Raw genomic sequence first — 10,000 nt, forward strand, 5'->3', positions numbered from 1 at the left:
TTGCTGCCTCATATATCCCACCCCTTGACAGGCGCCATTGGAACGTGATGAGGAATGTCATTCGCTTCACCTGTCGGTGGTTTTAATGTTGCGGCTGATTGGTGTATATTTGGGAATGACAGGCGAGATGTGGATATTTAGCCACAAAAATGAAATGCCAGATGAAACATTGATTTGGAATTACCAACTTGTATACAGCATATATATCTCTCTATAGGTATATACTGTATCTGTGTGTATATATATAGATATATATGCATATTTATATCTATATATTATGTTCTGAAAAATGAGCAGGAAATGAGTCAAACAGCTGCATGTTAGTGTAACAGTGTCGCTGTAGTAAATTGTTTCATCGTCTAAAACAAAAAAAAATGACTCGGATCAAAGACTTCAAACCACCCTTATTTGACCCTTTTCCCTTCTTGGGAGCCTGCACGAGTTGAGAAAATAAATCAAACTCTACAGCCCACCCCGACATAGAGAACTGATATTACCGATATTATTATATATGAGTGATATTATATGCACACTGAACCCGACCTTTTTTCCCCCCTCCACGTGGTGGACGTAGACTCGCCTCAGACTTCCAGGCCTTGATTCCTGATACCGATGTAGCTGCTTCTTCTTTCATCGTGATGCGAGACGTGTAATCAATCACATCTTCCTTTGTGGCCCTGCACGCACGCAGTCTAGAGCTGTGAGAGGACGTGGGAGGTTTCCTAAGCTGACGACACTGAATTGACTCGCAGAGCCTGAACGCTGGAGCAACATTTATCATTTTGTTGCATTTGAACGAGCAAGTAATTGAATCGGCATAAAGAGGAAAGCAGAGCCCCGAACGTTGGTTCCTCCTTCGCAGAGGAGGAGAAGTTGATACGCGTTCGGGTTTTTTTCGTTTTCTTTTTTGTTTAAGTGAGATGACTGCTGTTTGGATAAATAATGTACTTGGACACACGTGGAAGATGCGATGAGGGAAAATGACTTGGGTGTAATTAGTTTATTCAAAAAATAATTCTCAGGCAGTGATTAAATCTTTAAAGCCAAACTCAAATTAAGAAGATTTTTAGAGTTAATGTATGCGTATAAAATGATATTGCTATATCTATATATATATATATATAGATCGTCACTGTATATTTATTAAACATTTCTCAACGAATGGTATTTATTCTGCTTGACTACTGGGCCCGTCCCAGGATGGTTCGCCTCCCTCAGAACCAGTGAATGAGCGCCATCTGGTGGAGATTTGGAAGTTAGCTCTTTAAATGAGGAATGGGGCGGCGGGGCACTTCAGTGTTGTTTCTTTTTGACACATAAGTGATGGTTTTTAAGTGACAGATAATGAACGTGCCCTGTGTTATGAAAGGGTTCAGCTGTTGAAGTGATACATTTACTGGCACGGGTGGCACAGTGAATTGCACTGCCCCACAGCAAGAAGGGTCCAGGGTTCGATTCCCGCCTAGGTTGTGTCGGCACCGCGGCCCCGGTGGGTTATCTCCCGATTAGGGGCCTCTCCGTGTGGAGTTTGCATTTTCTCCCCGTGTTCACATGGGGTTTACCCCCAGGTAACGTCGCGACGAAACCCCCACTGAAAACATGCAGAGCAAACGCTGACGTTGGTCCCCGGGCGCTGTCAGCTGCCCACCCCTCCTGGCCTGCACCCCCGGAGGAAGGACAAGCCTTGATGGAGGAAATGAAGAGAATACATTTTGCTGCCTCCATTTGCATGTGTGTCGGCCACCTCAGCTGCATGTGTTGTGGTATGTGCAGTGACAAATAAAGACCAGCCAGGCTTGTCCAGTTTTGTTTTGTTTACTGCATATCTTCTGGTTTCCCCACCATAATACGACTCTGCTTCTGAAAGCACCACATTCTTTATTGAGAAAGACTTAAATGTTGATAAACATTGATCTGGAATGTTTAAGCTGCTGCTTAAAGACCATTAAAGACACACTGAATGACAATCAATTATTTAGAAGGCAGGCTTTTTAATTGCTCGACCGCCCAAAAGAGCCTATGTTGCCGAGTTAAGCACTTGTGTTAATTGATTTAGGCGGAGTGAAAGGCAGGGCCGGTGTTCAGCTTTGACAAGGCCACACTTGTTCCTGAAAGGTGCATAACCCAGAACCATTCAGAGGGTCTGGGCGGAAAATACAAACACCTCGACCACACCCGCCCATCCGCAAAACCCGCTGGATCGCTGAGATCATCAATGAGAAAAACTACTTTAATGGAACCGCGGCCAACAAAATTAACAATAAGGTATAAGGGAAGTCTCTGTGGACATGACAGTGATGTGATTGACCCCCGCCGCCACCGCCCCACGCCAATAGCAGGGCTGAGAGAGAGAGAGAGAGAGAGAGATTAACTCAACAGGTGGTCTTCATGACTTGATTATTTTTACTTTATGTTTTCCTTCGACTGCTACATCGCTCCCAGTGCCGCTAAGCGTGTTGTTGCTTTTTGAAATATAAACATGAAAACCCCGAGTCAAGTCAAGTGGAAACATGTTTGGGTGAATTCCACGGTGAGGCAACGTGGCCCCCCCCCTCCTCCCCACTCTAGTATCGTCGACCTTCAACTCCCCCCTCCCTCGTTCCTCCATTTTCCTTCCACCAACCCCCCCCCCCCCCACACACACACACACACACACACCCACCTCTGCCCCAACACCCTGCTCCGTTGGCCCTCCAACCTTTTCTCCGGGTTGCCGCGGCGACGGCTAACAAAGCCATCACTTTTACCAATTTCCTCAGAGACAGGTGCTGGCACAATGGCCGCTTCCTCGGCCGCTGAAAGGGAACGGGGGCAAGAGGAGTCCATGGGAACCCCAGGCGGACATGCTGAGGGGCCGTCCAAGTGTCCTCCTCCTCCTCCTCCGGGCCCCACCAAGGGAAAGGGGCTAATTTGTTGTCCCCCTTTTTCCCAGGGAGGGGGGAGGGGGCGAGGAGGGAAGACGGGAGCCGAAGGGACGGGATGGGGGCAAGCGGTGGTTTTCCGACATAGTGGGTTGTTATGGGATGGGGCGAGAGAGATCGAGGGAGAGAAGGAGAGTACACTGTCTGCGGGTTGAGGGTGTGGGTGGGCGGAGGGAGCTTATAAAAAAGGTTGGCCTCCCTTTTTTTCAGAACAGACCGCCTGATGCAAGTGTCCCCTCCGCCACAACTAATGGAACATATGAAAATCACAGTTCAGACTAAAGGCAAGCATACATGAATCCATCCTCAATTGCAGACTCCTTCCCGAATATTTTATTTAATCGCAGCAGGGTTATTACAACCATCACCCACTAATAGGTTGATGAATTTGACCTGCAGAAAGTGTAATAGGTTGACAATTAAAGTCTCGGAGGTATAACGGCAACTATGCGCTTCGGCTAGATCAGCTGCAAGATAGTGAGATCAAATCGAAGCCCCATCGAAAAGAAAACACGAGTGGAATGAACCAACCGGCAATGAATTACACAATTATTTTTGAATTTACATTCTCAGCGGTGTTCAAAACACGTCATACACACAGTTTGGAACCGTTAACACAAGGCTCATGTTATTGAAACCAAGCCCTGAGATCCTCATCTGTTGGTATTACTTTTGGCTATTTCTGATAAAAAAGCAGACAAATAATGTCTCTTTGGCCGCCGCCAGGAACTTGGCCGCCATGGCGCCCTTCCCACAGTTGAGGGAGTAGTCGAAGCCAGCAGCTTTATTGCGAACGGCATCCGTCTCCTCGATGTTGGTGGACACCGCAATCTCTGTCAACCGCGACCGCCCAGCTGCCAAGGTGGGAGGGGAGCGCGGCCATCGGTTCGATAAGGACGGATGCTGCAAAGCGGTTGATATTCCTGTCTATTACTGTCTTAGTCTGAGTGCAGCACCGCCAGGTTGCGGTTTTTTATAACAAACAAAAGTTTCTGTTTGTACTTCTTCAGCGCCTCTAGCATTTTGGCACCTTTGCTGGCCGTGCCTCGTGAAAGTCGCAGATCGCCAGCATGCCAGGACGGCCGTCGCCCCGTGCTCTTCTACAAACCCGCGATCGTCCCTGACCTTGGCAGCCGCGCTCCCTTTACCTGTGCGACCGGCGTGCCCATGCCGTTTAATTGGTCTCAAAACCCGCGCACATAAGAACCAGGAGTGTGCATGTGCTCCTCGCAAAGGGAGCATTTCTGCTCTGGGGCTGCGGTGAGTGCGAGCTCGACCCTCCCTGCGCGCTCACAACTGCTCAACACTCACTCGCTCGTCAAGCTGACTTTTGAGACTTTGGAGACGGGGATGGAATAGACAGTGACTGATGTCTCCACTCCTTTGATTGGTCACTTTCAACCCCCACAGTCTCCTGCCTCTCTCGGACTCCTTTTTCCCCCCGCAGAATAAGCAATGACAAGATGTCGGGGTAAAAAGAGGTAAAGGGAAGAACGGCCACCTCTACAATGCCCTTAACACAAGTAAATGGTGCATAACCAAAGTGTAACACAGGCTATTTGTGTTGACGGCTGTGGCATTTATGATCTATGTGGTTTTCATTGCTACGAAAAATAGACCCAAGTAGACCCAATGCATAAGTCAGTTCAGGTCAGTGCTAACGACTGTCGATGGAGAGCTGTCAGCCATTAACATTACTCTTTGCCTGACGAACCAAACAGCCAATCAAAGCTCATGGTCAGTATTCAACCGGACCGGTGAAATCAGCCACTGCCTTTTCCATCCCCGTCTCCCAGGTCTCAAAAGTCGACTTGACGAGTGAGTGAGTGTTGAGCGGTTGTGAACGTGCAGGGAGGCTCGAGCTCGTCACAGCCCCGCACTCGCGGGATCGCATTTGTGCACGCGGAGCAGAAAGGCTCCCCGGCGGGGACGCTTCTCCGCTCGCGGATACTGTTCCGTGCGCTTGTATCAGGTGCACGTGCCTGGTTTTTGGAGGGCTAGGGTGACCACTCCCTTGCCATCGTGGGCGACGGTCCCTTCTCGGCCCAATGTCTTCCTCAGTGCCGTGTTGAAAGCGATGACATCTTCAGTGGTGTTTAACCAGCGGTCCAGCAACCACTTGCGGTAATCGCTGAGTTCCTTCGAGGAGTTGGCAACAGGGAACCCGAAGCGCGGGTGGATGTCGCACTCCGGGAAGGAGCAGATGCATGATCCCCATGGCTGCGAGTGGAAGGCGAAGGATCTGGCCAAGACCAAGACCAAGACCAAGACCAAGTCCAAACCAAGTCCAAGTCCAAGACCAAGACCAAGGCAGAAGTTCTCTCAAATGAGGTTCATGCAGATGTGAGGCCGTCTGCAAATATTACGAATCCTACAAGCCTGAGCTGCCAATAGGCGGTGAGGGGGTTAATGTTTCGGGAGTTGTTTTCATATGGGCAGCACACACTGTGCACGTCATCATGTACTGTACTTTGGAAATCATGTACTAACTTGAAAATCAGTTTGTTAATTACGTTTGATGATTTTGATATTAAACCAACCAGCAACCACAGCTGTTTTAAAGATGGTTTCCTCACTTTCACAGCGGAGGTTCACTCTTTCCTGGCAAAATGTCACTCCAGACCTTTTTCTTTTCTTTCTTTTAACCTGTGCTGTCAGCATGCTGGGCAAACAACACAGAGTATTTGTGCCATTGCATCTAGGACAGAGTTAGTGTGCAAGTAGAGTTCAACTTCTGAACCTGCAACGCAACTCTTTATTCATTCTTTAAACATCAAGAACTGCTTAAATAACCCACAGAGAAAACACAATTCTGAGAAAAGGCTCAAATATCTAGCCAGAACACACTTTCGATATCATCAAGACCCTGAAATCCTGTTTTCCACAACATCCAAGGCAATTTGACGCCTATTTTCCCTGACCGTTCTGTTGACCCTATCTATATGTATGTGACAAATAACCTCTTGAATCTTGAATAATAACCACCCGAGGATGGTATGTTAGTCTGCCTCATATTGTACATTTTGGGTGCTATTTCATTCTATTTTTCATTATTGGTAGATTTGTTTGTTTTGAAAAGCTGTAGTTGTTAACTCTTAAATCATCAGAATAAGTTGTTTTTTTGTTTATTGTGAAACATGTACAGCATTGACGTGTAAATGTATTGTGGCAGGGGGTGTATTGCCACTGAACATCATCGAAATTGAAAGACAAAACAAAACTGGAGGTTGCCGTTAGGAACATGACACTTCTATGGCTAACATTGTTGCAGTCAAACGCCAACAGGGTAAAACAAAGAACAACTAGTGATAGATAATAGATGAGATTTGAACTTGAATTTTGTGTTTTAACCCTGCACCCCTCGGCATAACAAGGATCACCAAAATTTACTTTCTGCGGTCCCGTCTTTGTAACCTGTTGTCTCAGTATCTATTATCATCAGAAATACGTATTGTGTATGCATGTATGAATGTGTATGAAAATAACGTACTTGACTTTTAATGAATGAGTTATGCATTGATATGCATTGTTTTAATTATTCGCTAAATTAAACTATTTTTCATTAGCCATTGGCAAAAAAGGAAAATGAAAATTAAGTTGTTGACACTATTGCCCACTAGAGGGCAGCAAACCTTTGAAAAAGATTCCTGAATTTCACGAATAACAACTTTTTAGAAGAATTTGTAAAAAAAGGAAAATAAAAATACTTGACGTATTATGCCATAAAGATCACGCTCCTGCCCCTCCTGTGACATTGGGTCACAGACATACAGTGAAAACTCAAAATAACTGTGTTCACCCAACCTGGGAGAGAGCACACACGCACGCACGCACACGCACACGCACGCACACACACACACACATACACACACACACACACACACACACACACACACAGACACACAGACACACAGACACACACACACACACACACACACACACACAGTAACCACCACCTGGGCTTTTCAAAAAGCACTCAACATTTTCATCTTTAATGGATAATAATTTCTTGATTTAAAAATACAAATTGATCCAAAACATATACCACGGTTAAATAAAACACATTACAAATCTGACTACAAATCTGACTACAAATCTGACTACAAATCTGAGTATATTTAGATGACGTGCACAGCAATTACCGGTTATTATCGCAACAGAAAGTAGTTGCGTAAGGATGAATTGAACCCGCTTTATTCAAAAGGTGTGGTGTATCCTTTTTTTTTTAAATAGCGGTGGTGACCTCTGGTGTATTACTCTGTGTATTCCCCTTTTTCATTTCAATATTATTAGAATTTCCCGTTTCCATTTTGCTTTTGATCTATTCCTAGTTTATGTCTGCGGCCCAGTTTCCGCTAAGCTACACACCACTAATTCATTGAGCGCTTGCAGAAAAGGGCTGCTAAAACACTACAATGAGGTTGGCGGTAAATTTAAGGTAACGATTTACTTTGATTTATTTTATGGTCACTCTAACTATTTTAATCTTTTCTTTTTATTTGGGCAAAATTACACAAACAACGTCAGCAACAAAGAGAAACGAAACATGGGATTGTGAAAACTGTCACAACTATGTCCAATTTTTACTGTTTTTATTAATTGAGGTTCATATTTATTGTTTGTCAATAGGTTTAGTGTATATTCCAATTTATAACAACCTATAACTTTACTGTGTTTGATCTATCTATCTATCCATCTATCTGTCTGTCTGTATGTCTAACATCATAATACACAAAACCAAAAACTTATAAAAATGGAAAATAACTACAATCAGTAAAATAAATGAATGAATAAAAGAACTTTCACAGACTTGCGGTCCTACTGCGTCCTGGGGTGCTGCTGCTGCGTTACTTCCGGAGACAGGAAGTAGGCTCTTTCTTGCCGCAACATTTCCTGCGAATTTTGAACCCTATGTTTTTTCCCCTCGCTTTTTATTATTGTTATTATTTGTTTTATCTTTTTTTTTTTTTTTTTTTTTTTTTTTTGCTTCAACGACCGCAAATAAACACTTAACTAAAAGCACAGGTGACGTCACGCAGTGCTGGCTTGCAGGAACAGTCTGGCACCATCTAGTGTCAATAAGATGAACATACAGCGCTCCCTGCTACTTCACATAACTTATGTTATTATTATTAGTTTTGGTGACTTCATATAATTACTTCATATAATAGTTTTCTTATTAGCTTCAAATGGTCATTTACGCAGTTGCAGTCAGTGGGTGGCGTGATAGATCAACCTATTCCGTTGTAGTATGTCTTGCCAAACTCACACACATCATGGGGTACAGACACACGTACACAAATAAACACACACACACACACACACACACACACACACACACACACATCTCTTTCTGTATTTTGGTGTTTCTATCTTTCTTCTCAAAAACAGGTTTGGGCTGCAGGCGGGGTAGATTCGTGGCTTTACGCTTGTACTTAAATTTTCATTGTCCGCCAATTTTTCATGGTAAACTCAATCTTTCCCAACGACCAGACGAAACAGAGCATACAATTCATTATGCTGAAGAATATATGCATATCTTTCAAACAGTGTGTGTTTGGTCAAAGCGTAAAGCAAAATAATAATAATTATCGTTAGTTACTTTACATAAGATTCAACAGAGCCATGAGCACTACACCCTGTGCTGGAATTAACCACGGTTTTCTGAGAAATATTGACCACACAGAGTTTTCACTCCTAGAGCAAAAATATAAAGAACGACCTGTTCTGAAAAACATTTCAGAACAAAATGTAAAACAAAATAAAAACAAAACCCTGATTATTATTAAATATATATATTTTTAGGGCCTTACACCACTTCCATTACCGGTAAAGACCTTTTGGACGATTTACCATTAACCTGAATTTTGAAGATTTTCATTAATTTTTTTTTTTTTAATCCATCACTGACCTTCCGCATTTATTCAACGGGATTAATCTATTAAAATGTTACTTAACCCAACATTTGAAAGTGCCAGCCCCCACACCCACACACAATACATGCATTGCAATTGGAAACATATGATTCAAATTGTGAAAGCTAAAAAAGGGATGGAGCAGTAAGTATGCACACACACAGTCCCCCTCCATTTCCATTCTAATCTTCAGTGACTCGGATCTTTTTGTAAATTGCAGCCTGTTCCATCCCCTTCCATCTGTTGCTCTCCCAGCAGCAGACACCACCTCTGTCCATTCTGCCACGGCGGACAATGGACGTAGAGACTAAAAAGACCTTTAGCAAGAAAGAAAGAAAGAAAGAAAGAAAGAAAGAAAGAAAGAAAGAAAGAAAGAAAGAAAGAAAGAAAGAGAGTGAGAGGGGAAGAAAGAAAGAGTGGAGCAAAGAAAGAGAGAAAGATCCAAAAAAAAAAAAAAAAAGAAAATAAGAGAGTGTAGGAAAGAAAGATGCCACAAAATGGAACACATAAAAAAGAGAGAAAGAAATCATGATGCAAAGGAAGAAAGAAAGTACGACAGTAAGAAAGAAAGAAAGAAAGAAAGAAAGAAAGAAGATCTGAAAGACACGGCGGTGAAACGGTCGCACCTCCCCCGCTCTACCACATTTCACTTTCGTCGTTTAGGCTTTTGATTATAGATGGTGCAAGTTGTAGCACTCCTACAGGCTACTGACAAAGAAATATCTCGCACACACACACACACACACACACACACACACACACACACACACACACACTTTATGATACAGGAGCCAACCACATGGGCGCAACCCAATGGAGAGTTAGACTTCCTCTGCACTGTTTACAGCAGTCAGCAAATAGCAGATAAGGCGCCCCGTGTTTGTCCGGTGTGCGTGCGTCTTTAATAGTTGTGTTTAAACAAATATGTCGCTGCCGGTAATGTGGATTTCCAGTAAGTGCTGCTCATCTACATACAGTATGCGGTTGAATAAAAAGGCAGCTTGTTGCCGTGTGCATCGCCAGCGGTCTTGCGATACGAGAGGTGTGACCGGGTCGTTTACGGCAAATCCAAGTTCAGTTTCCCGTGATACGTTATTGACATGGTTCAATATGGATATGAATAGTCAGGCAGGTTCCAAATCAGCTCCGCACCCTTTTACTATT

This window comes from Zeus faber, assembly GCF_960531495.2.
Source record: "Zeus faber genome assembly, chromosome: 12".
Taxonomy (NCBI): domain Eukaryota; kingdom Metazoa; phylum Chordata; class Actinopteri; order Zeiformes; family Zeidae; genus Zeus; species Zeus faber.